Here is a 13454-nt window from a genome sequence, read left to right on the forward strand (position 1 = left end):
AGAGAAAAATAATTAAAAGCAAGTAACTGAGAAGGAACTTAAAAAAAAAAAACAGGTAAACATAAGTATATAACAAAAACAAATCTCAGAGAGCCTACCACAATTAAATACAATATTAAGCATTAGCTTCCTGGTAGCCATGGCGAAAAAGAAAAAAAACATGGGGGGAAGGCTAAACAATTAAACAAAATACAAGATTATTAAAATAAACACTCTCAGAACTCTTGAGAACTTACCTCTTAAGTCTTCGTAATATTGGTATTTTCAGAGATGCTCTTCCTTTGGCCATTTATATCCAATCCCTCATTCAGTTCCACACGCCTATATTCTCTGAACTTTCATACCTTTCTACATGCTATTTCCTCTGAGTTTCATGCCCCTCTCTCTCTACCTTTGCCTAGACTATTCCTTACTGATCCTAAGGTGTCCGTCACTGACAGAAGCCTTTACCCACGCATTTTCCCTCCTAGTCGTTCACAGCAGTGCTGTGATCTTGCTCTGTGTCTGTCTCTGTGTCTGTCTGTCTGTCTCTCTTTCTGTTTCACACACACCCCTATGTTAAGGAGCCCTCCTCATTCTATCATAGCACCTCAGACATGCTTCTGTCCTAACACTTATAGACGCTAGAGAAGTGGTTTAAGAATGCAACAGAAAAAAGTTAACTATTGCTTGTGGCATTTAGTCCTTGTGACGCTCCTCTCAGGAGCCCTTAGATTCTTTAGCTCTACAATGAAGAATGTGTTGGACCTAAGGATCCTTAAAAATCTCTTCCAGTCCAATCATTAGACGATAATTCATTGTTTTGTTTAAAGGTTGCAAGTTCATTAAACTAGCAGCAAGGAAACTAACAGAAATAATAACATCAAAACAAAAGCAGACACAAACAAAACAACAACCACAACCCATTTCATCTATGGCCATAAAAGAAACAGACATCTGGTCTATCCGACAAGATTTTTCATGCTCTGAGATTAAATGAACTATTTAAAGTGCCTTAGCACCATGCTTATTGGTTCCTTATCTCTTTCTTATTCTCTGCCTGATAGTATTGCCAACAGTTTAAGTGGAATAGGGATCACATGAAAGGTATAAAGAAGCCTTATAAATAGGAAAGACACCAGGAACAGTAAGATTAAAAATTTTTGAAATTGGGGCGCCTGGGTAGCTCAGTGGTTAAGGCCTCTGCCTTCGGCTCGGGTCATGATCCCAGGGTCCTGGGATCGAGCCTCGCATCGGGCTCTCTGCTCAGCAAGTAGCCTGCCTCCTCCTCCTCTCTCTCTGCCTGCCTCTCTGCCTACTTGTGATCTGTCTGTCAAATAAATAAAAATCTAAAAAAAAAAATTTTTTTTGAAATTACTATTTTATATTTGCACGGCACTCTGTATCTTTCAAAGTACTTTGATATGAATTATGTGTTTTTGTTTTAACCATGAAACATGGATATCTTTTGTTAATTCCTTTAATTTCTATAATTCCTAAAGAATATTACATTGGCTTATTATCAAAGATCAGTATATAGGGGTGCCTGGGTGGCTCAGTGGGTTAAAGCCTCTGCCTTCAGCTCCGGTCATGATCCCAGGGTCCTGGGATTGAGCCCCACATCAGGCTCTCAGCTCAGCAGGGAGCCTGCTTCCTCCTCTCTCTCTGCCTGCCTTTCTGCCTACTTGTAATCTCTGTCAAATAAATAAATAAAATCTTTAAAAAAAAAGATGAGTGTATAGATCATATTTTATAAGGAAGTTTATATTATAGCCTTGGGAATTAATTAACATACTATATGCTATGCAACCGTCTAGATGAGAGTTAGTAAAGGAAAGCGAAAGGAAAGAGCAGTATGCCATTATTTTCTACTTTGCTAAAAATATAAAAATAGTTGGACTCTTACTTAGCTTTAATTTAGTCTTTTAATTCTAGATAAATATAGAGTAGAGCAGTTATAAAAAAAACTGATTATTTTCATATTTGTAAACGTTCTCATTTATCGATCTTCTTTTACCAATAACAGCTTTCAGATAAAATATTTTACAGTATCTTTTCAGCTTTCAAGTTTGTTTTTTTTTACAAATATATATTTACAGGAGGCTTTAATTTTTATGTATGGCAGAAATAACCCCATTATCAGACCTATTTCAGTTGAGAAAAATAGGTAGCAAAGACACGGGAAATACAAAGTCTTTCGAAATACAATTTTAAAAAACTAAAATAAGATATTGCCTGTTGGTTTTAGATGACTTTTGGTGGTAAAACTAGACGCATATTTGTTTAGATCTAAATTGTTCTCTCTTCCATTGAGATTCATTTAATGATATAACAATGATTAAATCATTTGCCATTTATAGTCTTGAAACATAATTTTCTATAAATTTCATTAAGGTATATGCACGTCATATTAGAGGAAATAGCAAGTTAATTGTAGTTTTAGATGCAATTTATTTATTAGCGAAAGATACTCAATGAGATCATCTAACTATCTAAATCTAGCAGAGGTTAAACAGAATACGAATATGCTTACTTTTAATGTTGAACAATATAATCTGATTTAGACCACAAAAATATAGTGTAATAAGCTTGAAAAATTTTATTTCATATTCTTTGTTTAAGCTCCAAATCTTCTAAGTCATAACAATAATTTTATCCACAGATAAAATAATATTTTGCAAAACTCAAACATTCATCCTTTCCTTATGTTTTGACCTCAGAATATAGGGAAGATAGAATTCTGCTCAAGGGTGAGAAGGGAGCGCTGTGAGTCTTGAGAAAACACTTGATACCTATGGGCTTACAGTGACTACTGGGATGGGGAGTTACTCATCCCATCAATCAGAATCTTTTTTGGGCAAGGAGCCGAATTTTACTAGAAGGTAGGGACACCATGTTAAAGATCAGTGTTCATGCACAGCTCTCCTGGTCTCTCTTTCACTCTCTGGTTTCATATGGCCAGTGTGGTAAGAAAGCTAAGGCCTGGTCCTTTTACCCATTTGTGGAAGGAGGTTGCCCTTTCTCTGTTCTTTCGATTACAATCGTGCGATACATTTAAAAATCTTATTTGGATCTAAGATTGAAAATGTATGCCTTAATTTCATTTCCTAAAACAGAACAGTTATTTATTTCTGGCTGAAAAAACATTTTAAAAACCATAAACATTAAAATATGCTCATAGAAGCACTGGGTATTATATAAGACTGATGAATCACTGAACTCTACCTCTGAAACTAGTAATACATTATATGTTACTTAACCGAATTTAAATTTTTAAAATAATAATAAAAATAAATAAATAAAATGTGCTCACACATTTTGCTTTATTATTTACACAGAGTAAATCTCTATGTAGTAATTGAGCATTAAGAAAATCATAAAAATAATTATATCAGAAGATACCACATATCTACTATTGCTTTAAAAGGTTACTGGATTATGGAAAAAGCAGATCTATATTTCTTCCAGAACATTAATACTATCTCTTATGCCATAAAATTGCTCAATTCTAGGAAAAAAAGTAAAATCCCACTTCGCTTCTAAACAAATACTTATTGTATTTTTGGAAAATAAAAATATGCAGTTGACCCAAAATAATGGTATTATTACTTGAACTTCTTACTTTAATCACTACAAAAAAATAGAAAAGTGATTTATTTTTTAGCTTGTTCCACTTCCTCTTTACGAATCCCTTGAACCTGCAATTTACATATTTCTCATTTTTTATGTCCATTGTCAATCACAGTGTTTAAAAATCACAAATTAAGTATTTTCTGGATAGATATGGATGAATGGGACAGATGAAGTGGATGGATAGGCTAATGGAGTAGATAAGCAGATGGATAAAATTGATGGATAGATGGGATAGATGGATGGAATAAGTGGATGGGATAGATAAATAAATGGGTGGAATGAATGCATAGCTGAAGAAGTTTAGGGGTTAGGTAAGTCAAGGTACATGAACAGTGCAACGTAAGTGTCAGTTCATTTAACACACGTTTACAACTCACTTCTAGATGCCAAATATGCGATGGTGATCAGGCTCACACTAATGTAAGGGACAGAGGCAGACAAAGTAATAATATAATAATATAATACAATTAGTACATGAACAGAGGTAAGTAATAAGTACCTAGTAGAGAAAGAGCTTTACAAGAAGCATAGTAATTGATCAGGATCTGATGAAGGTGATCTTTACTAGTATGACCTCAAATACTGCATGAGGAAAGCACATATGCACTGTATTAGCTCACTGGGAAGAGCTAATAGACTAAATAGATAAAAGTGATAGAGAAAAGGGAATTCCAGGAAGGTAATAACAGCATGTATCAAGATAGAGATATAAAACTTCATGGTATGGCCAAGAAACTGCAAGTAATTTAGTATGGCCTGAAATTATAGCAAAATAATACATTGAGTCATTTATTTTGATGCTATAAACTCATTTATCTCTTATGGCATAATACAATATATTTCCAATTTATGCTTCACACAGCCTGACTTACTATTTATCTTTTATTCCTCAACTCTCTATCTTGAAAGGAATTTTCTTTTGTGACCCATGCCACTGAAAAGAATAAAAATTACCTGACTTCTTAATGTATGAACTCCAACTCTACAGTTAAGGGTTAAAAGCCTTAATAAAAAGCTTGGAACCAATGAGATTCTGATTAGAATATTAGAAGGAAGTAAACAGTGTTATAGAATCAATCTCAGAGTTCACTGTTTTCCTAAGATTTTATATTTTATTGGATCAACTCAAATTAAAATATTGACCATAAACAATAGGATATCAAATAATGCCTAGGAAAATAAGAACTGTGGGAATAGAAAAAATAGTATGCACTAACTGACAAACTAGAGCTCCTTAATCTCGACAACAATTGTTCCACAACAATCTCTATGGGGTAGATATTATTAGTAGCATTTTATAAGGAGAAAACTAAATCTCAAAAAGGTTGAATAATTTTTACACACTTATAATTGTAATAATTGGTAGAGTTGGGACTCAAATCCAGGTCTGTCTGGTTTCAAACCTCTTGATGACAATGCCATATTACTACTTAAGTTCAGAAACTTAGATTATCATATGTAAAGATTTATTTGAAATTTGGTTTGGACTCAGACAAGGAATAAAGAAAAAGTCACATTATTAGGAAAAATTTTTTTCAAGAGCGTAATACAATACACTATAGAGTATACAGGTTATTAACATAAAATCAATAGCAAGGATGTGGGGCTGGATCCCAGGACCCCAAGGTCAGGACCCAAGTCAAAGGCAGACACTTAACCAACTGAGCCACCCAGGTACCCCAATAGCAAGGAGGTTTTATACAAGCTGTTCTACTTCTTTTTGATGTCCATAGAATTAATGATGAAAATCAAGCCCAGGTCCAGTGTAAAGAAATATGTTGACACTTGGGAAGAAATGTTCTTTGTACTTTTAAAGTAAGGAAACAGTGCTATGGTAAAAATTCTGCACTTATATAAATCTAGGTTTTTGTTGTTTGTAACATGTCCTTTAATAGTCATTAGCATTTATTAAAGTGCTTTTTAAAAAAAATTCTAGCTCTATTTGAGCCAGAATGTTAAGTAGAAAAAGTATATTCCAGGGGGCTGGTGTGTGGTGGTAATAATGGAAATTCGATAGATCACAAAAGGTAAGTAAAATCTACTTAAAATAGTCAGAAACATAAAGTCTTTTTTTAATCTCCAAGGGTAAGAGGTGGGAGAAAAAGCCACCAAATTGTGTCTCCTACTACTGATAAGAGAGTCTGAAAGGAGAAGAATGTAAAGGGATAGAAGTTTACCTGTCAATAACTATTAGTAAATTAATAACTTACTAACTGTAGTAATTGATCTAGTAATTAATAGGTAAGTAATTACTTATTAGTAAGTAAGTAATAACTATTACTTAAGTTAGTAATTATTAGTAAGTTATATGCATAGGCAACCTACAGAAATAGATAGCTTTCTCACACACTACCAAAAACATGTTTTAAAATTATATATTAGGGGCGCCTAGCTGGCTTAGTCGGTAGAGCATGCAACTCTTGATCTTGGGGTCATGACTGCAAGACCCACCTTGGGCAAAGAGATTATTTAAAAAAAAATAAATTAAATATTACAAATTAAAGATCCCATTCACAGTAGCAACAAGAACTATAAAATATTGACAAGAAAATGAAATAAGAAATGTACAAAATCCATGTAAAAAAATAAAACTTTTACAAACATGTACAACAACCCAACTAAATATGTTCCTGAATGGGAACACTCAATATTTACTATAAAGCAAAGCAATTCCAATCCAAATACCCTAAGAATTTAAAAAAAAAAAAAAAACTTGATTAGCTTATTCTAAAAATTATACAGAAGAAAAAAAATGTATAAACATTATTAGCTTTGGGATACCTGGCTGACTCAGTCTTAGAGCATGCCACCCTTGACCTCAGGGTGGTGACCTCAAGCCCCACACTGGGTGTAGAGCTTACTTAAAAACAATGACTAAAAACCCAAAGAACATTATTAGCTCTTAAGAAGAATAGCAATAGGAAAGACAATTTACCATACTAGAAATCAAAATATACTATACAGTAGAATAAAACAGTAAGATATTAACTAGTCTTAGACTAAATAAATAGATCAAGGAAAAGAATAGTTTAGGAGGAAAATTCTTTTTTTTTTTTTTTTTTAGGAGGAAAATTCTAAAGCAAATTTCTACAATTCTACAGGATTCCTCGGAGATTCTCCAACAGGATTAAGTTTCAACTATCTGCGGTAGTAATTAATTTTTTTGGAATTTCTTCTCTTTCTTTGTCACTTCCTTCACTCCCTTGCTTCCCTACTAAAATACCTATTGTGATATGGTGATTTATAACGGGAAATATATATTTGGTATTCATACTTATTCCTGGCACAAAGTCCTATGTCCTTGGACTTTCCTAAGTGTAAGGGAGATAAAGGTGTCATTTGTTATTCGTAACAAGCCCCTTTTAACAGCACTTCAATTTATGTTAATTAGGTGATTTTTTTGAAAGTTCCTAGATGACCACAGAATAGGGACTAGTGCCAGAGGAGCCAACCATAAGACCAGAAGATTAGAACTTTCAAGCCTCATCTGTCAACCTCTGGGGAGGGGCCAGGAACTGGAAGTTGACTTAATCACCAAAGGCATATGATTTAATCAATCATGCATATGTAATGGAGCCTCCATTACAGACAACCAGGTTCAGAGAGCTTCCAGGTTGGTAAACACATGGAAATGCTGGGACAGTGGTATGCCTTGAAAGGGCATGGAAGTTCCACATGCCTTCCCCCCATACCTTGTCCTATGCATCTCTTACATCTGCCTGCTCCTGAGGTGTATCCTTTGTAATAAACTGGTAATGTAGTAAAAACACTGTTTTCTTAAATTCTGTGAGCCATTCTATCAGATTATCAAACCTGAGGGATTATGGGAACCTCTGATATGCATCCAGTCAGTCAAAGCCTGGGTGAACTTGTGATTAGCATCTGAAATGGCACAGCAATCTTTTGAGATCAAGCCCTTAACTTGTGGGATCTGATGCTGTCTCCAAACAGTGTCAGAACTGAATTGAATTATAGGATACACACCTGGTTGGTGTCCACAGAAAGTTGGAGAATTGCTTAGCATGGGAAAACCACCCCCACACAATACGAAAGTATTCAGTGAGTGGTGAGTAGAAGAGGAAAACAAGAGTTTTCACATTATACCAAACTCTCAAGTCATTTTCTCAGAGTTGGCTTTTGGAGGAACTCAAACAAAGATAAGAGATGCTTGAATTTTTATTCTGCATTGCTTTTGTATATTAATTTTTCACAATGACAACATATTCATGTAGGACTTATGTCATTCAAAAAATATAATACAAATATTAGCTTGCCAGATTATACCTATGAATTTGAAATGTTGTTTTAGGGTTTTATGTTTTGTTTTACTATGGGAAGACCTTATAAATGGTAACCAATGTCTTCGATACCCATCTAAATCTCTCAAAATTAAGCGCTAGCATCCTACAAATATTTCCAGCCCATTCTGCTCGACTTCACATTTAGATACTGATAACGTAGAATCATAGAAAAAGATTTCTGAGATGGAATTTTATAGATCAATAAATCTATAAAAGTCTGCCAATTATAAATCTGCTATCCCTTATGAAAAAGCATTAATGGAATTTATCTTTCATCTTAAAATGTTTAAAGTCCCAGGTACTATAATACTAAACTAAAGGACATTTAGAAACATTAACTCTTAAGATGTGAGTGTTAATCACTACAAAGAATATGGGTAAAAGTGCAGAGCAGGATATTTAAGTCAGCGAATAAGCAGAGCATAATTTCAACAACTGACTGAGTTCAGGAAATACCATTTGTTTCTACTCTAAACTAAGAACTGTTTTTCAAATAAGAAGCAGGAAGTTGAGGGCCTAGTCTAAAAGGGAACATAAGCTTAGGAACAGAAAGAGGGTGGTCTAAAAGGGATAGGCCACCATGCAGAAAAGCTGGAGTTAAAAATGAAACTGGCTGAGGTATTACATGGTCAGTCTATTATTTGAGAGACTAGTGTACTCCACCTGCTTGAATAAACCACACAAATCCCAGTGGGTCAGCAAATGGATAACTTTGACCACAGTTGATGCTGATGGGAAAGCAGAAAAGGGATATTGATTGAATGATATACAAATAACCATAGAATGGTGGAACTATGAGTAGCAGAGGAAGGGTTTTCAGTAAACACTCCTAATCAGTAACTGATTACTCATCAAACATCATAGATCCTTAAAAAACTACCATAGTAGCAACAACAAAAAAAGAAGGTGACTAAAAGGAACTGCAGCAGGCATCCTTCTGTAATTGAAGAATTATTCAGACTGGATCTGTTCAGTAGCAAAAAGGAATAAATGTAGCCATAACATTGGGAAGCCATAAAGACATGTCATAACCAGTGCCTTCATATCCTTCCATTTCTTAGTGGAGTGGAAGCAGTAATTAAGGCCACAGCCAGATAGTAGGCTAGACCTATGTATGATTCCTTTATTAATCTGAGCTCCATTACTCTCAATTATATCTTTATAACGTCCCAAATCAAAATTGCCCCTTTGATTATTAATGGCAAGTACTTGACACACCAAGAATCAATAGACAGTTAGTAGTCAAGATTCTAGTGCTCAGGACACTAGACACCTATACTCGGTGAATAGCCTAATATAAAAAAGTTTCCTAAACTGGGAATTTAGAGCATGTGCTAAAAGAAAACAAAAGTTTAGAACAGTGAGAAAGGACTCTGAATCCATTTGTTCAATTTAGCAGTGTCATTTGTCCATTAGTTCAGGATAATAAGTTAAGAATACTTTATCAGGGGTGCCTGGGTGACTCAGTGGGTTAAGCCTCTGCCTTCAGTTCAGGTCATGATCCCAGGATCCTGGGATTGAGCCCCGTGTCAGGCTCTCTGCTCAGCGGGAGCCTGCTCACCCCCCCACCCCCCGCCTGCCTCTTTGCCTACTTGTGATCTCTCTCTTTGTCAAATAAATAAATAAAATAAAATCTTTAAAAAAAAGAATATCAAAAAAAGCAGAATTAATCTTTCTGCTGATATACATACTTAAAATAATTTGAATTTATGTCATTTGAAAAAGGCATGAAAGATTAGTATAACACGTTCCAGCACCTTCTAAGAGAACTCTCAAAGGAGCATTCAGTTAGCAACTTCAGGTCAGAGCAAGATAACATGAAGCCCAGAAGAAAGATCTTCGGAGCCTAGCTAGTTTCTTAATGATCTACTGCTGCATAACAAACTAAAGGCTTGAAATGACAACCATTTTATTTGTTCATAATTCTGTGGGTCAGAAATTTGAGGTGGGTTCAGTTGGATGGTTCTTCTGCTGATGTCAATCATTCTGCTGACGGTCACTCATTGCATTATGAGGCCATTAGGGATGCATGATCAAAGCTGGCCTGATTCTTTAAAAGTCTGGTAGGGATGCCAGGATGCCAGGGATGCCTTGGCTGGGCCACTGTCTCCATGTGGTTTCTTATTCTTGAGGAGACTGGCTGGGACTTTTTTATATGGATGGCAGTATCCCAAGAGGACAAGAGCAGAAGCTCTAGAAGCCTACACTCACAAATCTGACAATATTATTTCAACAGCATTCTACTGGAAAAGCACGTCACAAGGCCAGCCAGATTCAAGGTTGTGGAGAAAGGGTTTTATCTCTTGATAAGAGAAGTAGTGAAATCACTGTTGTAAAGAAACACTTGTACACAGATGGGAGGAATCATTGCAGATGTCTTTAAAGCAATTACTTAGGGTAGAGTAATGCCTTTCACCTTTAGGACCTGGGACAGAAGCTGAAAAGGACACAAGAGGCCTCCACACAAGAGTCCACCAACTATATTTATAGTGGGACCTTAGAAGCAGACTGGACCACAGAGTATCTAAATAGTAAAAGAGTTAGGGGATACATTAAGACAAACTGAAGCTCTCTTTATTTACCAAAATACTGGCAATCTTTAAATAGTCTAGGACATCTGTATTTAACAATCAGATCATCTCCCCAATATTTACTTTGTTTACCTGAAATCCTTTTCTGCCAGATCTTCAAATGGCTGACCTATTCACATAATTTGAGAATAAGCTCAAATTTACTCCTGCAGGCAACCACCTAATTAAAATTAACCTCCCCCCATTTCATCTTCACATTTTCTCCATAACAAAATCACTATCTGAAATTACTTTAATATCTGTTTACTTATGATCTGTTTCCCATACTAGAATGTAAGCTCCATGAAATTTGAGATTCTTTTCATTAGTTTAGCATAGTAATATCAGCAACTGATTAGTAGTGCTTAAAAAGGTAGCAAGGTGAGGATAAGATTTTGATAATTATTTCTCCATTAATATCCCGAGTTTGGCTCTAGTCTTAACCTCTGCTATAAAGCACAAAGTAGATAACACAATCTCATCATCCCTGGTCTCAGAGCTTACTAAGTTTTTCCTTACAAGTATGCCTGTTTGGAACTTCCCATTTATTTTATAGATTTTAGTCTTTGGAATGCATCTAATTAACCTCAATTTCCTTCATTCATAGACATGAGAAAATACCTTGCTTATTATGTAAATTAAATGAGGTTCCATTTGCAAAGTGCATAATGCAACACCTGGTATAGAATAAGAGCTCCATAGGGGTGCCTGGGTGCCTCAGTGGGTTAAGGCCTCTGCTTTCGGCTCAGGTCATGATCCCAGAGTCCTGGCATCGAGCCCCACATCGGGCTCTCTGCTCTGTGGAGAGCCTGCTTCCTCCACTCTTCCCTGTCTGCCTCTCTTGCCTACTTGTAATCTCTGTCTGTCAAATAAATAAATAAAATCTTTAAAAAAATAATAAGAACTCCATAAATGGTAGTTACTATTATTATTATCCATAGTTCACTTGTGAATAATGGCCTGCACACATTTCCAGCCCATGCAATATTCTATTCTTTTTTTTTTTCTTAAGTTACCAATTCCAGTCTTCTATTTCTGAAGGATTCTCTAACTCCTCAGAAGGTCCTAGAAAAAGTCTGACTATCGATTTTACAATTTTATAATGCTCAAAAAGAAATACAACACCAGAGTCAGAAAAACACATAGAATATCGGGGAAGATGTTTTTTTAACGTGTGGCCCCTAATGTTCTTCCCTGCCAAGCTAGCAGTATTTCCAGTTTTCTTCATCTTCTGGTATTCTAGCCATCCCCTATCCCCTTCTCCACAAAACCCAGGGGCTCCTTCACCCCACTCCACTCCTTCACCATCCAAGTGGTGGTCTCCCTGCTTTCTCCGTTCCTTACAATGCCATATTACAAGGTGAGTTATTGCTGCTAGTAATGACTTTTTAAAGACTATCCATGCCCTGGACATTTTATGATCTTACTGTTACTAATGCTACTGTAAGGATTTCCAGTCACATTTTGTAGCCACAGCATGAAATCCTTTTCATTAAGCTACAGTTGCATTAATGTTAACAGCTGAAACATTCTGAATCTGAAAAGCCTGCTGTGTTTATCCTAGGAGGGTGTTTTCCTTAGAAATAAGAACACTGGATTGCTCAAATCACAGGCTCCTTCTCAACCTCCTGTTAAAATACTTCCTGTTTATTCTTCTTGATACATTAGGTACTATCCCACTGGTGGGGACAGCATGTGATTATATTCTTGTCACCTTCCTCACCATTGATTGGTTCCTTCAAAACACCTGCAGCATTATCCTGAACTCATTGGACCATTTCACTGCTTGCATATCTAATAAGAAAGATTTTTCTTTGCATTTCTCAACTGGTCTCAAACAGTCCCTTTTTCTTCTTTATTCGTCCCTGTGAGGGAGCGATTAATGAACAGTTAGGTTCAGTTATGGCACTTAGCTGATGTAAACAGCTAGTGGTAGGTCTAATGACATAACCCAGTATTCTTGATTCTCCACACAGAGCTCAACCAACCACCCTCAGGAAGAGAGAAGGAACCTTATTGGCTATTTCAGAGGAAAGTTCCACCAAACTAAGAAAAATGAGGTCTGGCTGTTAATAAAGTAAATTTTTATTTTTTTTTCTTGGTGAAAAGTCTGGCATAGGGATTTTTATGTATATGTAATGATGATTGCACCATGATAGTCAAGAGGAGATCCCTATCAATGATACCACAGTTTAAATTAAAACACTGAAGAAAATATGTGACTTTGGTGCCTTAATGAAAAACATGGTCTGCTTTGAAAACTTTGCATGTTTTATAGACTATAAGAGTTATACAAAAGTACAGCATCTGGGTGGCTCACTCAGTTAAACACCCAACTCTTGATTTCGACTTAGGTCATCTCAGGGTTTTGAGATCCAGACCCAAGTCCCACCCCAGGTGACAAGGCCCAAGCCCTAACCCCTGAGGAGCCCTACAGCCAGGCCCTGCCTTAGGGGTGGAGCCTGCTTAAGATTCCCTCTCTCCCTCTGCCCTTCCTCACCTTCAAAAAAAAAAAAAAAAGTTGGGGCGCCTGGGTGGCTTAGTTGGTTGGGCATCTGCCTTCAATTTGGGTCGTGATCTTGGGTCCTAGCATGGAGTCCCACATCAGGCTCCCTGCTCAGCAGGGAGCCTGCTTCTCCCTCTCCCTCTGCCTGCTTGTGCACTCTCTCTTTCTGTCAAATAAATAAATATAATCTTAAAAAAAACGTTATACGGAAGAGTTTTTAAAACTCAGGAATATATTGGGGTGCCTGGGTTGCCCCATCACTTAAGTGTCTGCCTGGGATCAAGCCCCACCACCGGCTCCCTGCTCAGCGGGGAGTCTGCTTCTCCCTCTGCCCCCCTCTCTCAAATAAATAAAATCTTTTTTAAAAAATTAAATAAAACTCAGGAATATGAAAAGCTATGTGACTGGCCTCTGACAGTAATTCTTTTTGGTACAATACAGGAATGAGGGGCAGCATCTAAGTTT

General features: G+C 36.2%; 1 protein-coding gene across 14 annotated transcripts in view; it reads right to left on the minus strand.

The window, feature by feature from the left end:
- The window catches only part of LOC125107889 (uncharacterized), a 199417-nt gene that overhangs the window by 102788 nt on the left and 83175 nt on the right, over positions 1-13454 (minus strand). The gene's annotated exons all lie outside the window — the stretch shown is intronic.

The sequence above is a fragment of the Lutra lutra genome, chromosome 8 (assembly GCF_902655055.1).
Source record: "Lutra lutra chromosome 8, mLutLut1.2, whole genome shotgun sequence".
NCBI lineage: Eukaryota > Metazoa > Chordata > Mammalia > Carnivora > Mustelidae > Lutra > Lutra lutra.